This window comes from Ursus americanus, chromosome 13 (genome assembly GCF_024610735.1).
Source record: "Ursus americanus isolate L20-20 chromosome 13, mUrsAme1.1.p, whole genome shotgun sequence".
In the NCBI taxonomy this organism is placed as follows: Eukaryota; Metazoa; Chordata; class Mammalia; order Carnivora; family Ursidae; genus Ursus; species Ursus americanus.
The window spans coordinates 28,028,789-28,050,414 of record NC_142139.1 but is presented as its reverse complement, the minus strand read 5'-3'; positions in this window follow the sequence as shown (position 1 = coordinate 28,050,414).

The window sequence follows — 21,626 nt, the reverse complement described above, 5'->3', positions numbered from 1 at the left end:
CAGACACTCTGTCCCACTTCCCCTTCCCCTTTATAATCATACCCTAACCACAGTAATCACTGATCTGTTCTCCATAATTATAATTTTGTCATCTCAAGAATGTTGAATGAAAGAATCTTACAATATGTCACATGTTGAGATTGGTTTTTTCATTCAGTGCAAGGCCCTTCAGATCCATTGTAATTGTACCATCTATTAGTAGTTGTTTCTTTGTTTGCTAAGTAATATTTTATTGTATGGATGAACCACATTTTTTCTATTCACCAATTTTACATTTGGACTTATGATCCATTTGAGTTGATAGATTTTTACTCTTGTTTTTCTGTTTTTAATTTCATTGACTAACCTTATTTCCTTTCTGCTTCTTGCTCTAGGTTTAACTTGCTCTTCTTTTCCTAGCTTTTAGAGGTAGAAGCTTATATTCTTGATGTGATACCATTCTTACTTTCTAATGTAAACATTCAGCGCTATAAATTCCTCAGCACTACATTAGCTACATCCCACAAATTTTGATAGGTTGCAGTTTTTCATTTTCATTGAGTTCAATTTTTTTTCATTTCTATTGAGACTTCCTCTTTGATCCACAGATTATTTAGAAGTCTATTGCTTAATTTCCCAGTGTTTGGAGATTTTCCTATTATCTTTCTTTTATTGATTATTCAATTGATTCCATTATATTCAGATTTATACTCTGTATGTTTTCAATTCTTTTAAGTTTTTTGAGGTTTGTTTTAGACCCATGATGTGATTATCTTGTTAATTGCTTCAATGAAACTTCTAAAGAATGTGTATTCTGCTGTTGTGAGGTGAAGTGTTCTAGAAATGTCAGTTAGATCCTGTTGGCTGGCAGTTTTGTCCAATTCTTTGATATCCTTGCTGATAATCTATCAAGTAATTTCTGAGAGAGGTGATTTGATGTCCTTAACCATAATTGGGGATTTTTAAACTTTCTCCTTTCAGTTCTATTAGTTTTTGCTTTAAGTATTTTGTAGCTTTCTGGTTGAGGTCTACGTGTTAGAATCACTGAGTCTTCTTAGTGGATTGAGTTATTTTTACCATTATGTAATGTCTCTTTCTGTTCCTGGTAATTCTCTTTGCTCTGCAGTTTATCTGTTAATAATACAGCCACTTATGTTTTATGTTGATTGTGTATGGTATATCTCGTTATACCTGGTTACTTACAATTTACCTGTATTGTTATATTTGAAGTGAGTTTCTTACAGATAGCTTGTAGTTGGTTAATAGCTGTTTTTTTATTCACTCTGCCAATCACTATCTTTTAATTGATATATTTAGGTTATTTTCATTTAATTTAATTAGTGATATATTAGGGCTGAAGTGTGCCATTTTATTTTTTCTTTCCTATTTTTCCCTTTTCTCTCTGTTTTCATTTATTTTCCTGCCCTAGTATGGGTTACTTAAATGGTTTTTTTTTAGAATTCTATTTTATCTGTAGTGTTTATGAGTGTATCATTATCTATCACTCGTTTAGTATTGCTCTATATATTTGATTATATATATATATACAAAACTTATTAGAGACTACTGGTGTTGATATTTTAGTGGTTGCTATCTGTTAAGAAGAGGATGGGTTTGTGTGGCTATATATGGTAGCATAAAGAACCTTTGAGGTGATGGAACATTTCTGAATTTTGATTTTCATATTGATTACATGAGTCATGTTGTCATGATTTTCTTTCTTTCTTCTTTCTTTCTTTCTTTCTTTCTTTCTTTCTTTCTTTCTTTCTTTCTTTTAAAGATTTTATTTATTTATTCGACAGAGATAGAGACAGCCAGCGAGAGACGGAACACAAGCAGGGGGAGTGGGAGAGGAAGAAGCAGGCTCATAGAGGAGGAGCCTGATGTGGGGCTTGATCCCGTAACGCTGGGATCACGCCCTGAGCCGAAGGCAGATGCTTAACCGCTGTGCCACCCAGGCGCCCCGTCATGATTGATTTTAAATCAGAAACTAATCTTATAAATTTCAAGTAATATAAAATATATTAATTTTAACAAAAAAAAATGCTATCTGCCATGCAGTGGTCTTAATTGCACTTATTTACAAACATGACTATATCTTGCAATTCTTTTTTTTTTTAAGATTTTATTTATTTATTTATTTGAGAGAGAGAGAGAGAGCAAAGGGGAGGGGCAGAGGGAGAGAGAGAATCCCAAGCATTCTCCACACAGAATGGAGAGCCCACCTGGGGCTCAATCTCATGACCCCGCCCAAGATCATGACCTGAGCCCAAACCAAGAATCGGATGCTTAACTGACTGAGCCACCCAGGCATGGCTGTATCCTGCAATTCTTAAGCTGTTTAAAAGTAATATAAACATCCTACATATAATTAGTATTATACCTTCTTTTTTTGTCCTCTACTGTAACAAGTCATTCTTCTCCAGAAGACATGATTAATATCTTTTTCAATAGACATTATCTTCACAGGTAATCACTCATTCTAGTCCAATGATCATGGGCTATTCAACATAAAACAAACTTTTTAGAAACGGAATGACTTTTAACTTTCGTGTAAACTATTATATTTCTGTAGAAATTTACAAAAGTAGAAAAAAGGAAAAAAACACTATAGTGCTTAAAGTAACCATGTTATACTGTTTAATTATGTTTCACATTTGATGAAATGTTTCACAGAAAAACACTTGATAAGTATATTTAACTTGTATGGTAAATGTCTTCTCAATAAATGCATTTCCAAGTAAGGAGAATAAAACAATATATAGTGTTGTATACCTCTTTTAATTCTTAAGATCCACTTAGTATAATTTTGTGTTTTCTTTGCAAAAATCATTATTATTTGAAGTTTAAGATAGGAAAAAAACATTTTTAACACTTGTTAAAAAACAGTTTTTAACACTTGTTAATACTATCAAACTTAATAATATCATCACAGGTAAGTCAACAGTCAAATGCTTCAAAATGGAAATAGCATTACTCTTCATTCTGAATTTATACAGATATATGATTATCATAAATGTTCAACTAACAAAAAGATTTATAATGACATGAATATTCCATTACTGTTTCTAGACTTAAATGTTTTTAATATTTTTATAGGTATGTTTAGGGAAATCTTTCTTATTATTTTCTTTTTCCTTCTTTCCTAACCCTTCTTTCCATCCTTCCTCCTTCCCTTTTTATCTTTCTATCTGAATACAGACATTTATATACACACATAATTATACACACATAATTTATCTAGTTGCTAAAAGGGGACTCTCCCTACCTCATTATTGTGTCAATACTATAGACATTACATCCCAAAGTAAATATAAAATACTCATTGATTTTCTTGTCTAAAGGTTCTATCAATTCCTGAGGCAGGGTGTTGAAGTTCCCAACTACAATTGTGAATATGTCTATTTCTTCTTTGAGTTATATCAGTTTAGTGCTTCATGTATTTTGAAACCTTGTTAGATGCACACACATTTAGGATTGTCATATTATCTTGTCCAATAGTTTTATTTATCAGTATGTAATTTTCCTTTTATTCCCTTGTGTTGTATAGTTTTGTTTTTAGGCCTACTTTGTCTGATATTAATAGTGTCATTCCAGTTTTCTTGATTACTCTTTACCTAGCATATATTTTTATACTTCAATTTTAATCTACTTATATTGTTATATTTGAAGTAACTTTCTTGAAGACCACATATAATGGAATTATAGCATTTTATCCAATTTGACAATCTTGGTCTTTAAGTTGGTGTGTTAAGACCATTTCATTCAGTGCAGTTATTGATATGTTGGATTAAATCCTTCATTTTATTATTTTTCCCATTTGTTTCTCCCATATTTTGATCCTCTCTTTTTCTTTGCCTTCTTAAAGGTAAAATAAACTTCCTTTAGTATTCAATTTTAATACATACATAGTGTTTTTTATATAGCTCTTTATATAGTTTTATTTTATGTGATTGCTCTAGAAATTATATACATGTCTAACTTAATACAATTAAATAACTTATAGTTTATAAATTGAGTCCTCTGGGGATATTAGGATGGTGTGGATGTCTCTTGCACATGGAATGGGTTTGAATTTTGGGGCCCATAGGAAAGAATATAATGAGTTGAATGATGGTCCTTCAAAAGATATGCTACTAATGTCTTGAAACTGATTTCACATTATTTCAAAATGAATTTTCGTAGGTATAATTAAATAAAGTATCTTGAGATGAGAAAATCATCCTGAATTATCCAGCTATGCTCTAAATCCAATGATGTGTGTTTGTGTAAGAATGAGACAGAGGGATATTTCATTATGTTTGGGAGCCATTTTAAGCACAAAATCATTAAGAAAAAACACAAAACGTGAGGAAAAATAGCAGCACAAAATCAACATGAAAAAGACAATTGTTTACAATATGAGAGTTCAAATGAGAAGGTAGAACTTTGCCTTAATTGATCTCAACTTGGAACATACATACGTGTCAGGAGTGACAAAGCTTCTGCCATACTGTGTACAGCCACAAATGACCACAGATACCATAAGTATTAATTCAGGTGTTATAAATAAATGTTAGTGAATAGATGATTTTGCAAATACAGAATCCATGAATAATGAAGATCAACTGTATATTTCTTGAGACTGGGATAAATGCTAAAAGGAGGCAGCAATGATGTTAATGATACCTTTACAGCACTTCTTCAGCTCTCAGTTTTGTGTAGCCAACCATCCTACCACAAGGTTGGCAGGAGCCATTGAGGTCATGTGATTGAATCTCCAGTACCAAGAAAGAGCCTGTATATAATTTATCTGACACAATCTACATAATCTTCAATTTTGGCATCCCACTGATCCAGAGCCTAGTAATTCATGAGGAAGTATAGTGTATTTGTTAAATAGATTATTGAAATGAAAGTTAATCAATAATTCATATCCATTTAAAAAGGAAAACCAACAAATCAAACAGTCCTGTGCCAGCAGCTTTACATTTATAATATCACTTAATCTCAACACAGGTCCATATTATATTTCTGCTTTGCCAAACATGAACTCAAGACTCAGAATGGTTTGTCAACTTGCCCATGATTTCATATATAAATATTATGGAGAATGGATAATAAAACTCATATATGTCAAACTGCAAAGTTCATGACTGTTCCTTGTATCATCCTCTGCCCTTTGCCACTTTACTTGAATCAGTTTCTTTGATTCAACAACAAAATTCTTTTTGCTGTCTATAATTGCAAGATATTGTACAACTTCCTGATATCACAGCTTACTCTGTCAGCTTTGAAAAGCATAAGATAAAGCAGCTGTTCATTCTCAAAAGCTTGGTTTCCTGAACAAACTTCTGGGAGATACTTTAACAGAACTGGTTTTTTACTTAAAGTGTGAAATATGAAATTGCATGTACAACCGAAGACAATAGAAGAGCTTTGAAATAATTAAGTATAGTGATTTATTCTTTATCTCTGCACTGAGATCCACCTAAGTACCATTTTTCAATTAGTTAAAATATAAATAATGACTTTGAAAACATCCTTAGCTTTTTTCTCTTTTCATATATATATATATATATATATATATATATATATATATATATATAAAATATCCTATATATAAAATATCCTAAACCAGAGAGAGAAAGAACAAAGTCAATGGTCATGGCTCTGTTTGCTAGTGTGAAATCAGCAAGTGATTTTGTTTCAAATAAAGAGAAATTATTTCTATAAACATAAATGCCTGTTCTTTAAATCTAGGGATTATTTTTCCCTCGTAGTATATATAAAAAAATGTTTTTAAATTATTTGAAATAGTTTCAAACAGAATATTTTCAAGCACAACACAAAGGGCTATATTTTCCTGTGCCATTTCAGAATAAGTTACCAATCTGATGCTCTACAAACAACATTCTTGTATAAAACTGCAATACAACCATCAAAATCAAGGAGTCATTATTGGTATGTTACTATCATTTTATCCTCAAACTCTTCACATTTCACCAGTGGTTTCAATGGTATCTTTATAGAAAAATGGGTCAGTTTAAAATCCCCTGTTGAATTTAGTTTCTGTATCTTTTTAGTCTTCTTGAATTTAAAGCTGCATCTTAGTTTTCCCTTGACTTTTAAGACCTTGACACTTTTGAGAATTGTAGCCTGGTAATTTTGGAATTTAGATTTTTCTAATGTTCTCTTTTGATTAGACTCCACAGGCATATCACAGAAGGAAGGTTTGTTCTACCTACCACATCTTGTTAAATGGTATTCAATGTCAATGTCCGCCATTATGGCGATGTTAATTTTGATGATCCTGTCACAGTAGTATCAGCAATTTTATCCATTTAGTTTCCTTCTCCTGGTACTCAATCATTATTTTGGAGGGAGGGACCTAAATAATTTTCTAGTATGCTGTTTCTTATTGAACTTTCAAATAGTTAATTTCAAAATTGATATCCATATGGACTAAATCTTCCCTAGTTCGTTTGATATGTTATAATCTGTTATTATCACTACTTATTTGGGTACCCAATTATTTTAGATTTAAACAGTGAAGCCTCTTCAATCTGGCTCCTGAGGCCTATACTACATTCAATTATTCTTTGAACACTCTCTTATTTTCTGAGCCAGTTATTTCAGTTTCATGTGGAAAATTGTCCTGTCCAGCCTTGGAATCAGCCATTTCTCCAAGGAACACTGGTTCATTTTATTGGAAATGGTATTTAGGGGTGCCTGGGTATGCAATCAATTAAGCCGCCAACTCTCAGGTTCAGCTCAGGTCGTGACCTCAGGGAAGTAAGATCAACCCCTACATCAAGCTCTGAGTTTCTCTCTCTCTCCCTCTACCCTTCCCCTGCTCTCTCCTTCTCTCAAATAAATAAGTCTTTTAAAAAATTGGTATTTAGAAATTGAGATCTGGGGGTGCCTGGGTAGCACAGTCGTTAGGTGGCTGCCTTCGGCTCAGGGCGTGATCCTGGTGTTCCGGGATCGAGTCCCACATTGGGCTCCTCTGCTGGGAGCCTGCTTCTTCCTCTCCCACTCCCCCTGCTTGTGTTCCCTCTCTCGCTGGCTGTCTCTCTGTCACATAAATAAATAAAATCTTAACAAAAAAAAAAAGACATTGAGATCTGAGAGGTAGATATGGTAATTGCTAATGGGGTATCACTGGTTCCAGGCCTTTTCAATGGAAAGAGCTGGAGAATATTCCTTATACAGCTATAATAAAGATTAACTAATGTAATAATATATGTTAGGTGCTTAACCCATAGTCTGGCACATTTTCTTGATTTTTGTTATTTTTCCTTTAATATACAAGCATGTGGTCTTTACTTGTTTTATGTTCTCTGTTTCTTCCTTATCTGCACTGTTTTCGATTTCTTTCTGCTTCTGTTCAGCTTTCTGGAATACCTGGTGTACTTATGGATTTAAACTCTGATTCTAAATGCAAGTCCTGAAAACTTATTCTTTATTGGTAAAGCATATAGGTTATGGATTTAAAAGAAAAGGTCCCAATTTAATGTTTTCACAGGCTAGACCCTCTCCCCAACCAAAAAAAAAAAAAAAAAAAAAAGGCAAAAAAAAAAAAAGAGAGAGAGAGAGAGTGAAAGAGAGAGATGTAATTAAGGTAAGTAGGCCATTTGAAAGTCTGGAAAACTGAAACACAGCAGCCTCAGCTAAATAGGTCAGTTGCCACTCATCTCCAGCAAATTTCAGCTATACATGAATATTTGCTCAGTACTGCCAGATCTGCTTTTCACTTTTAAAAAGACTGGAAATTAAATGAAGTCTACCAATTTTAAATGTTGGCAACTAATTACTTTATTTGGCTTAGCATTTTACAGTCCAAAGAACACATCTCTACATGACAATAATTTAAAGCCTTTTATTTAAATAAAGCCCAGGAAATATTTATAACTGAGTGGGTTCAAGTTACCAGAAAAATAGCTGCTGCTTTTATTCCTTTTTTCTAACAAATCACTATATGTCAAACCTGAGCCAAATATTCCCATTTATCTACTTGAGTGACATTATTCAGACCTGACTCTGTGCAAAGGACAATGCCAGACAATGTAGTATGTAGACAGATAAAAATGCTGGATTTCCTTTCCTCATGACATTATAGCATTCTAAGGGGAAGTAAAAGTATGAAAAAAACAGAAAAAAGAAATATAGTCCTAAAACTAAAGTAAAATATATTGCAATAATGATACAACAGAGAACTATGGAATTTCAGATTAAAACGAGATTAAATTGTAAAGATGAGAAAGAAAAGATCATTTTCATGAGCTTGGTAATTAAGCTGATTTTTAAAAAAATATTTATTTATTTATTTATTTATTTATTTATTTATTTATTTGAAAGAGAGAGAGAGAGAGAGCTGAGAGTTGGGGGGTGGTTGAGAGAGGGGCAGAGGGAGAGAGAGAATCCTGAAGCCACCTCTGTGCTTACCATTGGAAATGGTATTTAGGGGTGCCTGGGTATGCAATCAATTAAGCCGCCAACTCTCAGGTTCAGCTCAGGTCGTGACCTCAGGGAAGTAAGATCAACCCCTACATCAAGCTCTGAGTTTCTCTCTCTCTCTCAAAATTTAGAAAATAACATCTAAGTATGAATTATAAGTGTTGTGTCCTAAGTGTAGAGCCTGATATAGGGCTGGATCCCAGGATCCTGAGATCATGACCTGAGCTGAAATCAAGAGTAGGCCATTTAACCAACTGAGCCACCCAGGTGCCCCTGATTTTTGAACATTTAATAAAATGGATCTGGAGGAGAATAGGTTAGCAAATGCAAACACATTGAGGGGAGTGGAGATTATGAGGAAGGTCTGTAAAATAAAGCTATTTGTGATAGCACAGGAAGTATAAACTAACATGAAAATCAAGACAGTTAAATCTATTTTAACCTGATATAGTGGGGATCAAATGGTATAACACTAGGGAAGCATAAATAAGCATAAGAATAAGATAATTAGAGAAATTATTTAGAAGTAAAATTCTCTTTTTGTTTGAATGGAGGTTGATCAGCTAAAAGATCAGCTAAAAATGATTCCAAAGTTTCCATTCTAAATGATAAGGAGACTGTCCTTAATATAACAAGGGTAGGGGGATAAAAGTTGATTTGTGAGGGGCAAAATGGTTAATTTATATTTTGAGCACGTTTGAAATGTAGATGTAAGTAATTCATCTATTTTTCAGTAAGTTATTGAGTAACTGCTATATAAAAAGTACCATATCTTAGCAATAGATACACAAGAAATAAATAAGGAAAGAAATTTCCTTTTCTAAGAAAATTCTGATGTAGTAAATGCTATCCTAGAGGTATGCATAGGGTCCAGTTAGAGAACAAGCAGGTAGGTTACAGGAAGAGGAGAGGTCCAGGAGAGCACTCTGGGGGAGTCAAAATTTAGAAAATAACATCTAAGTATGAATTATAAGTGTTGTGTCTTAAGGCCAGGACTTTGCCTTTATTCTAAAGCTTATTCAATATCACTGAAGTAGTTTTCACCAACAGTGAAAAAATCAGATTTATATCTATGGAAGATACCTCTGGTTATGCTATGAGTAATTGACTGTGAGTGCAGATATCATTTGCTAACCCCAAATGCAAATGCTCACAAAATAGAAAATTTTCTTATTACTGTGTACATACTAAGTATTATCACACACTCATTTGATAAGTAAACAAGCATACAGGTAAATGTTTATTAGTTGATGAATTAAGAGTATATGTGGTACGAAATTATAATGGAGTTGGAGTAATGGGTTAGGACCCTCCTGATGCATGAGAGGTCTCTAAGGAGGTAAATATATGCTTAGACCTGAAAGATAAAAAGGATCTAGTCATGCACAGAGAGAAGCATGTTCTAGGAAGTAGAGATAACATATGCAAAGATCCTGAGGTTCATGATCTTTGTATTGTATTTTGAAAATACTGTTATTCTCCAGATAAGGCCACTTTCCAGAAATGAGCCCTACTTGAGAGGACTTTGGAAGGTGACACAGCTTATTTAGAGGCCTTGAAGGGTTGCTACTTTTGGAGCAGCAAACACCCTCTCTTTCCTTTTCTCTTTTCCCTCTCCAACCCCAAATTTAACTACAGTAAGCCTCTTTTCCCAAAATTTTCAGCTTCCCGACAACCCTCAAATAAAAGAAAACAAGCTATCTTCACATTTATGTAGGAACAGTTAATGCTTTTCCCCAAATCTTTTTGCTAATGGAATAAATTCTAGAGACTCACTAAAAAGAGGGATAAAACAGAAACTCACATACACAGCCTTAATTTTGCAAATAATTTCCAGGGATTGACTTAAACCCATACATGAGAATCTCAAATGACAAGTTAAAATCTAACATTATGTGTTCTATCACTGATTACTATGAGGGAGTAGTATCAAAATGACAGATGTTCACTCTTCCAAAACTTGAGGTGTTGTCAACGTACCTTATACATTTTCTCTTAATGGATTTCTGATTTCAAATCAAAGACTTAAAATCTGGACAGAAAAGGGTATATAATTACATACAAAGTTTTCATATAAGTAATCCAGCTGTAGAAGCAAACAAACAAAATTCTTCCAGCTAACTTTATAGTGAAGGCGAACCAACCTCAGGGAATTCTAGAATATAAAGTTATATGAGATTCCCGTTAGGGTAGAATTGTGAAATAAAATACCTTTTGCATTCTTGTTTTTTAGTTCACTCATAAAAGAATCAAATAATATAAAAGATATAGCTTTTATATACAACATTCTTGACATGCCATTAAATTTTAAGTATGTGGTTAAATAGCATGCTATAAAATGAAAGTAGTGGAATAATCAAATAAGTTCATATAACAATAGTTATAAGATTTATACTTACCAATTAATATCAAGTAGTTTCTATAGTTTTTTATTATTCTTCTGAAGTATAAAAGAAATATTAAAAAATCATGTAACTAATCATTAGGTTAATATAATGGATTGAAATATGTCCCTCCAAAATTTATACTTAAAACCCTAACCTCCAACAACAGAATGCAGACTGTGACTATATTTGGACATAGGGTCTTTAAAGTGATAATTAAGTTAAAATGAAATGATTAGGATGAGCCCTAATCCACGGTGTCTTTATAATAAGAGGAGTTTAGGACATACAGAGAGACACCAGGAGTGTGTGTAAACTGAGGAAAGACCATGTGAGGACTCAGAGAAAATGTGTTTGTCTGAAAGCCAAGTAAAGAGAACTCAGAAGAAAATAAACCTTCCGAAACCTTGCTCTTGAACTTCTAACCTGGAGAACTATAAAAAATAAATTTCTGTTGTTTAAGCTACTTTATCAGTGGTATTTTTCTAGGGTAAACCTAACAAGTCCTTATACAAAAGAATTTTTTCCTATAAATAACAGAAACAAAAAACATGTTTCCCACAAAACAGATAAATATTTCACTAAATAATTAAAAATAATCTAAGATGTTAGAATTTCATGTTTTAGCTTATTTCTAGAACACTATTTTCTCTATGATTTTGACCTTAATACAATAAACAGTTAAAGAAGTTACTTTTCATAATGATTTTGAGCAAAATAATATTAAAGTACAATGATAAAATAAAAAACAAAAGGAAAACTACAATTCTGTAAGTCAAACTTTATGAATAAAATATATTAGTATATTATTTTGCACATGTCAGACTTTGATTATATAACTCACTTAGCAAACTATGCAAATGAGCAAAATCCAAAGATAACTTGACCCTTGTAATTGGTAATGTATACAACATTCTCGACAATCTATAATATGCATGAAATAAGTCTGTGAAATATGTAATGTGAGCAATAAAATATGTAAAATCAAGAGCTAAAGTAAATAGCTTAGTCAGTAAAATTTGGCAAGCATAATAATTAAACAATTTACTAAAACAGCAAAATATGCAAAAAAGAGCAAGGAATCTTATTTATTAAACAGTAATAGTGGATCATCAATAGATAGTTTCAGATGATTTAATTGGAAAAACAAGCTGTTATAATGATCTATGCTGCTCCATCAGCAAATTATGTACCTCAGTCATTGAGCTATATGAAAAATTAATTGGCTAACTATGGGATTTTATGATTGCAACAAAGGAAATTCATTGAGATACTAAAGAGTTTATGTGCATAATCTTTAAATCTTAAATGGCATCTTAGAAGTTTTTGTAGCATGATTCTATTAAATTCCCTTCAGACATCCCCACACACACTTTTTCAGCAAATGTTGACTGACAGATTATTATGGGCTACAAAATTAAATGCTTAAATAAAAAAAGTAATAATGATGCACCGCTTTGAGGATTTCACATGATTATGACCTAGTAATGAGTGGCAGACTATCTCTTCCACCATATATAACCATAAACCTGAAGAGAAAACATGAAGCAACTGTTTTCAGTAACTGAACTCTAGGGAATCGAAGACATTCCTGAGAAGACGTGAACTCATGCAGTGAGCTCCATGGTATCCCTGCCTCTATGGATAAGGACTATTTCCTAACAACAGAGTAGTAAGCTAGGGATTCAGAAGAGCACAGTGATTTTACTGAGCTGAGGAAGCAGAAAGCAGAGCTCAAAGCAGTCGGATCTGAGCACAGGAGAAAAGGTGGTTGTGCAGCTTTGCGGGTAGCTTTCCATGAGAAATTGGTTGAGGACTGTGTTACATATTAGAAGGGTGAGACTATAGGAATCTCACAAGAGAATGAATGCAAGAGATATAAAAAGTAAACAAAAATACTAGGGATCAAGTAGTCCTGGGGGACATTAAGGTCCTGACAAGCAAGAATGGAGAGACCATATTAACTGTCCGTTAACATTCCTGCATAGAACTAATATTCTAGAAAGCATAAAACCAAAATTATACAAGTTTGTAAAATAAAACTCAGCATTTTTTCAGGAGGAAGCAACATAATATAGATTCCTTTTAATGTACCATTAATGATGTCCAGTACAATTAACACATTATTAGGTGCACACACACACACACAAAAACGGAAAATGGGAGTCATAGGTTTTGTTTTTTTTTTGTTTTTTTTTAAGCAAAGAAAACAGTTAATAGAAATAACTATGAGATGGCCCAGATTTGGCATTTAGCAAAAAGACATAGTAAATCAGCTGTTATAAATACATGTGTAAAATTAAAGGAATATAAAGTCAATGGAAATATGACAAAGGAATCTAAATAGAGAAATGAAAATCATAGAAAAAAATGGAAAATCGAGTTAAAATGAAGAAAATGTCATTAATTGGGCTTCATAGCAATTTGGATATGGCAGAAGAAAAAGTTCAGTGAACTTGAAGATGGTTAATTCTCCATGAGAAGTTTTATTACCAGTGGGACATTCTGCATTGTGTGAATGGAGGTCTCCATTCTTGGATTCCCCATGAAAAGATTTACATGAGGATCCCTCCCGGAAAAAAGATAGCTGCAGGAAAACAGCAAGCACAAAGCAGTTTATTAAAGTGAAAGTACACTCTCAAGGTGGGAGAGCAGATTCTGCCGGGTGGAACGGGCCCCTAGGTTGTTTGGGATTGGATATTACTGGGTCCTTCCTGGGCTCTGAGGAGTTGTGACCTATCGTGGGGTAGTGTCTAAAGGAGGCTGTTTCTAATCATTTAGGGGCCTCCTCCCACAGGTTGGGAGGGGGAATGTTTGACCCTACAGGGTTTGTACTGGAATCCCCATGCCAGCCTTTCTCCATGGGGGGCGGGGGGTTGACTATAACTGCAATGCAAATGCATTATAATGAGTCTAGGGGTTACCCTGGGACAGAAGTGAAGAGGAGAGCACATGCTCTGCACCTATGGCTCTTGGTCTGTCAGCCCTAAGGTCCTGGAAGCCACAGGTCAAGATGTTGTGTCCTCCCGCATCACCCCCTGCTCACTTCTAATGTGTAACCTATTTATCACCATCCTTGACTCCAGCTCCTGTCTGTATCACTCCCCTTTTAAGGACTTGGAACTCTGCCTCAGGGCATTCCCTCCACTGCTCATATCCAGATTCTCCCTAACAGTCTGATGTGAGTATTCATGCTATGTATGGATAGGAGGGGGTAGCTAGTAATAAAACTACGATAGGAAGTTGCAGCCACTTCTTTATCAAATTGAAGTTTTACTCTGTTGAGTGTGGAATGTCTTTGGAAGTAAGGACTGAGAAAATTCGTCCGCCAAAAAAAAAAAAAAAAAATGCTTAGGAAGACTCAAAAAATGAAGTAGAGAAGGTGAAATGATTGGGAAGGACAAAATCTGTTGCTTGGGACAAAAGCAACAGCACATCCCAATTCATTGGCTATTGGATGGAAAAGAGTTTGACTGACAGAATCTAGGAAGTAATGACTTAAATATCTTAAATTGACTAACAGGATACATGGAAAAATAATTTATAAATTTATTTTACCAATATTTTTTGAATACCTACTGTATATCAGACACTGTTTATGGTATTGGAGACACAGCAATAAACAACATAGAAATTCCTGCCTTTATGGAGATTGTATATGGTAGAAAAAGAATACATAAACAAATGAATACATAAACTAACACATTTAAATAATAATTATAATAATTGTAAACTACAATATGACTAATATTTAACAACTTACACTTACTTAGAAGCCTGTTTCAAAATATGCAGATACTTCTGTTTTTCTTGTTTTAACTTAAAAAACTTAATTGAGAGAAAGTTCTTACATTTTCTTTCTAAGAAGTCTATATTTTGGAGTTGTAAACAGCTGCAGGAGCACACATCCTAAAATTAGAAGACTGAACCACAATTTCAGTGCCTCGAACGATCAGACTTTTAGAGCAATATGTTGGTAACGCAGGCTATTTTGTGTAGTCTAATAACAAAGCTAAATGAATGACTCTAGAAATGGAGATTCAATCTTAGTAAACCAGCAGAATGACTGCAAGTTTCTTTACCTTCATTGTTTCTCTCACCCTTAAAGCTATTAACCTGTTCGCAAAGTCCTCACAGTATTGGAAGTCATTGAGTTGGGACTGGAAACAAGAAAATTTAATAGGAGGTAGAAAAAGAATTCAGTTAGAGGCTGCCAGTGGAGAAGAGAATAAACCCCAAATCTCCTGATCAGCAATTAGTTAACTGAAAAGCATTTTTACTTATGCTTTGAAATATGACTGTGATATTATGGAGAGAATTTCTTGCGACTTATATAAGCTGATTTATCACAAATATTTGGCAACTGTAGTATTCTTCTTTTATATTTTGATCAACGTAGTTCGGCCTACAAAAATATGTGTAGAATATAATTTCAAAAAATTATCATACAGCAAAACCTCCATAATGGGAAAATAATGATGAACCTAATTATACTTAAGGTAAGTAAAACTTAGTTCAGGGTGCTGTACGCAGATCGTTGTTATAAGTCTTTGTTCTCCCCACATAAGTATGGCACCTAGAATGCAATAGAGTGTTAATGAGAATGATTAAGCACCAATTCTATTATATATTCAGAGAAGGAATTAAATAATAGGTTTTACTGTTGTTTAGTTTTACTCATGTATATTTTGTTTACAAATTTATAATTATTGGAATATGATATAAATGGAATTTTCTTATATAGAGAAAAATGTTATTTGTCTACCCAAAATATAGTTGTTGATGGCTTCCCATTATAAGCTGAAGCATATTGACCAGCTTATTTTGTAGAGTGGGAAAATAAAACAAAACACCTAATAGAATCATTTGCTCTGAAAAATTATTAGGGCTATAAGAAAATTCCCCAATCCACTTCTATCAGAGCTCCTGTATAGAATCAACAAGGGTTGATCACTGATGCATGTTTAGTGACTAAAATGTTAAGGTGTTGTTAATCAATATCTGAGCATATTACCAATGTCTATTCAAAGGTGAATGCTAAATGAATGATGTTGCCACTGTTTGCTGAGATTTATGAATCTGAATTTTTGGTCGTTTGACCTTAGATAAAGTTATTTAACTTTTCTAGATATCATTGCACACCTTTGGGGGAAAAAATGAAACAAAACACAGGACAAAAGACACTTATGTGGCAGAGTTTTGTGATTTTGAGCAATAATGTAAGAGTCCCAACACATTCGTTGACTCAGAATTGACTTTCAGTACAGAAAAGTCCTATCTTCTTGTTTCTTATAAGCAGAGTGGTATGGTAGCAGAGAAGGAGGACTTCTAATTTCAGTTCTAAAACCTGTATGACTTTGTGTGGGAGTAAACTTCTCTGAGCCTTTATCCTGTCACAGTAAAAGGAAGAAGTAATACTTAAGCTTTAGGATTTTAGACATAATTTTGCCATTCTCAACTCCAATTTCTTTGTTTAAAATGAAAATGGTTTTACTAAGTCAGTATATATTTCTAAGAATCAAATTTGAAATTACGCATATGTAATTATAATTTAAATTGTGCATATATAATTTATATTTGAACATATTATATTAAATATGTGTGCAATATTTAATGCAATATTAAGAATATGCAAGTGCTTAATAGATGTGGTTTTTTTCCATCTTTTTCTTTTTCTTTTTAATTTTGACTTCCACAATGATACAGATACCTATTGGAGTAAGAAAGCTAGAGAATGTGATGACATATACATTTTTCATGTCAGTTTTCAGAAAATAAAGATATGTTGAATTTTAAGAAATATCCAGAAGTGTTTCAGTCTCCTAGCATTTTAATAATGTGTCATATAAATATAAAAGTTCTTGTACAATCATTTGTATGCCTCAAAACGTAGCCTCTGAAAATATTTATATGGTTGGATTTTGATGTGAAAAACATTGATAAGAATGAAGGATTTGAGGAATAAACCTGGTTTATAGTAATCTTTGTACACTTTTTGATCACAGTTCTGACTGCCAATGTTGGGATGTCTCTGTTTAGAACTCTGCTTAATATGGGACTGTCAAATTCAAAGTGAAGCATTCTTCTTCGAACCATCCTTAGTGACTAAATGAGTAATCATCTCAGAAAAAAATTAGAACCATCAAATTTTGGTACATACCAGTCAACCCAAAAGACATAATTTCAGACTGGCTTTCAGAGTAAACCTAGCTAACCATCACTCTGGTTAAAGCGTCTCCTGTTACTCTTAGTTTTCTTATTCCAAACTAAGGGCAGCTTGGTTGCAGTGATGTCACACTTTTCTGTGATAGCAAATTAATACATTATGCTGAATCTTAGGAGTGAAATAAAACTGGATTTTTCTTTCTACATTATATCATAACATTGCGTGGAAAATTCCTATGTTGTTAAAGAATTTTATAATATAACAACAAAAATAAAGTGCCCTAGTTCTCCCTCTAAGTGTTCAGCGAAGAGAATAATTTGTTGTAGGTATGCTATTTTAATTTATAATCACCTATTATTATTTGTGTCTGCTTAATACCTCCTCCTAAAATCTTCAACAGAGAATCAAAATGAAGAGAGCGAAGATGTTTTGAAAAGTATTCTGTTGTAGGAGTTAAACAAGGTTGGTGGACTAAATTACAAAGGTCTGATAGCGTTGCTTAATGATGGTGATGAAACCATCATAAATACCGTAGAAAGAGCTGTATAAATGCAAACCAGTGCCTGCAGTAGTGACAGGAGAAAAAAACTGAATATACCTTTTACTTTAACCTTTTATGTTTGACTTCTCAGCTCTTGACTGACTTGACATTGTTACAGTATTGCAATATCTCGCTCTCTTTAACCCTGTTGGTATCAGCACTCTTGTGTATTGATGCTTACATGGCACATAGTTACTAAAAGGTCTGCCACTCTACTCTGCTGTTAACACTGGGATCTTCAGAGACTGGTCGCCTTTTAACCCTGAGCTATTTTTTTTTTTAAGATTTTATTTATTTGTCAGAGAGAGAGAGTATGCCCGTGCACAAGCCTGGGGAGTGGAAGGCAGAGGGAGAAGCAGCCCCCTTTCCCCACTGAGCAAAGAGTCCGACGGGGGCCTCGACTGTCCAATGGGGGACTCAATCCCAGGACCCTGGGATCATGACCTGAGCCTAAGGCAGACACTTAACCGACTGAGCAACCCAGGAGTCCCTTTTTAAAAAAAATTTTTTTTAAATAATGAAAATATGCAGCAGGAAAAATGTTATTGATGCCACCGTAGCTCAAGCCTTTTAAATGCCAGGGCTGTTACGACTTCATCACGCGAGCTGCTGAAAATGCGGTTGGGAACGAGAGGTGTAGCTCTGCCATTGATTGATGGATAAAGATCACTTAGACTGACTTCAAAAAAACCCAAGATAATTTGGAAAACGTTTAACCTCTTAGCTATTAAAGCTGGGTTGTTGTTTTTTTTCTTTAAGACAACAGCAATAACACATTTTACAAGTATATTCATTACCAAACTTCAGTGGTATTTATTTTCTTTGCACTTATTAAAAATATAACACTTAAATGAAATTTGTCCAGTTATCAGAATTTATGTTTCAAAATTGTGTGAAAAATCATCTAACTGATATAACACGGTGCTTCCGTTCCTTTAAATCTCTGGCTTATTACAATGATTGGCCTCCTTTTCATCCAGCCCCATCATGGTCCTGTTGAAAAACTATTGCCTTTCTAATGGAGAAATGACCTTTGATTCTTGTTGCAATAACTGAAAAGGCCATTTAAAAAAGTATTGGGGTTATGATTAATATTACAAATGTCAATTATAATACTAGGCATGAAGGACTAAATTGTTTCTCTTCAGCTATGCAAGTATCACTGTGTTCTCCACATCTGGAAACTGCAAACCACAGAGCAATCCACATCCTTATTATTTCCTGAAATAAATTTGATTTTGCGTAGAAAGTAGAGATTAAAATCATCCCAAAGGGAGGAATATACTTTTCAAATGATTAGTTCTGCATCTCTGGTTCCATCTGGGATGATTTTGGTTATTACTAGCTTCAGTAATCACAAGAGGCCTGGATGCTGAGCAAACCTGGGACCCCAGGTGTGGTAGGATGACACAATTAAGTAGGGTCATTTATGACCTTGCAAAAATCAGGTCTGCAGACATTTCTGCATGTTGGTCACAATTGCATATTGTATGACCTCTGCCTTTAGCACACTGGGTAGTAAATAAGGTTTCCAAGGATGTTCTACAAGCGAATGTGTGGATAAAGAGTGGACACGTGGCTTTCAGATTGGTTCTTACTTCTTGACTGAAAAGGGGCCCTTTAACACACTGCAAGATTCTCAATTGTTAACTTTTTATTTTTGACAACTGCTCACCCAAAACTTATTCAAGAAAAAAGAACATCATGCTTTTCCCTAGTACAATCCCTATAGGATCCGTGCAGGAAGAGTCTCAGGATACTCAGTGACTTTTTTCCCCAAGTGTGACTTGCAATTTCTTAGCTGATTACAATATGTGTCAACAAAACCTTTAGAAGCCTATGCCGCCAAAGCCATTGTTTGACGCTTACTATTTTGAAGTTATCTTGAAAAAGGCAGCAAGTATAGAAAGAGCAGGCAAAGCCGGTAGCATGGTAAATCGGCCCAAGGTATCCACTGAAAAAGAAAATAACAATAAAATGTGCGGGAATAAGACTGTCAAAGAAATTCATCTATACGAACACTTTTTAACTGCCATTCCTGTTTTAGTGTCTCATAACTTTATGTCCCAAATGCTGAAATTCACCTTCTCGTGGAACTGCCTCCTGTGGTTGTAACTCATATTCAGGGAATTGGCACATTTGAATTTTTCTTTTCTTTTTTGTTATCTGACAAGAATTCAGGTAAGGGTCTTAAAAATTGGCCTGCCCTGAAGGTCCAAGTTTCTCAGGTTAGAAAACCTGTAATCATCTGAAACATATTTGTTCTTTACCTTCTGCAGTCACCAGAGATGGTTATGTTATTTTATTTTTTCTAAATATTGGATTTCACTTCTCTAGACAGTCCACTTCTCTGCCACCATGTTAACTAGTCATATTATCGCTGCTTGCTTATCTTTGCTGCAATTAGTCCTATAAATACAATTTTGCCCGTAATTGTGCAAATAAAAATAAATTTCAAAGTATACTGTTAATCATGTTGACATCATAGTTATTAATATGTCTAACATATCTGGACTACATAACCTGTAGAAAATGATCCAAATTTGTATAAATGTATGCATTTTACCATGTTATCAGACATTGCTGGGGTTTTAGACAACCTAGGACAATGGCTAATGATACTTCACTACATTTTAAAATTCACCAAATTGGAGATTGATGTTATCAATCAGAGATTCTCCACATCTTCAACACAGAAAAAGATTCTTAAGTTCAGAATTATGTGTCCCTATTCCTAATAGTCATGAGGACCTTTTAGTGTCCATATGAGGGAAAAATGGTCACTCTGATTTCAGCAATAAAATTTAATACATTTGCATTTTATTTGCATTTTATTATATACATTTGAAAAATATAAAAGGTTCAAAGACATATTATTTGTTCTATGGGTAGCTGGTACACATATACATATAGATTCATGGAATCTTACAAGAGCTTTCACCTGATTTTATGATTCTATGCCCCAACAATAAAGAAAATAAGTCACTTTTTAAAATTTGCAGCTCAAGTCAACTCTCTCTCTCTCTGTCTCTCTCTCTCTCTCTCTTTCTCACACACACACACACACACACACACACACACACACACACACACACCTGTTTTGCTTGGCCATTTCCACCAGTAATTTAGATCTCAGCTTTGGAAAAGTTTCTGTAGGTCCTTTCAGTTTCTACGGGAATTTGTCTCTCCATTACAGGACTTTGCATTTCCCCAAGACAGTATCAGGGCAAACTGTGTTTTTATCTATTTCCTACAAAAATTATGAGCAGTGCAATGTCAAGACTTTATGAACACAATTGTATTGTTTATAATATATGTTAAATGAAGCAATGAATGAATGAACTATTGTCCCAGGTGTGAGTGTTCCATTACTGGAACATTAACAGGTGCACCTCTAGTTTGAAATTCATAAAAGTGATCTTTCTCTTTCCCATTACCCAAACTTCTAAGCCATACATAAAACTAATTTTAGACATCCTTCATCTTTCAGGTCTGTATGGTTCTGAAGGGATCACAATACACCACTCCAAAAATGCATATTGATTGGCTTATTGATTGTTCTGAATTAAAGTTACTTAGGAAACAGTCAGTGCAAGAAGAACACTCTCAATCACCTTTGTACCCCTGAAAACAGGAAAAAATTCTCCCGGTGAAGGGTATCCTTCCTGCACCCCGTGAGTAGAAGGCATCTTTATTGCCAAAGATAGGGAATTCAGGGCTGAGATGGCTCTATAAATAAACTTTGCTACTGCTTCACTAATTAGTTACCCGAGTCTGAACCCCTTTGTTTGACAAATTAAATTCATCTTTCTCCTGTTAATCTGTCTTATGTCAATGTAATTATTAGACCAGCCAAAGAATTTAGAAGGGAAAAAAGGAAAGGTTTTCCTCCCCTACATTTTCAGTATGTTCTTTTAAAATATTGTTCCTTTTTTGTAGTAACTTAGTTGTCCTAGTGTAAACTGGCATAGAGCACACTTTCTTACCCACTTTTTCATCAATATTAATAAAATGTTTACTAAGTTAGCCACACTTGAGGATGTATTATGTGGTCATGGAAATTAATGAAATTAACTCTTTTACTAAGCACCACATGTTAATCCACTAAGCCTACCTG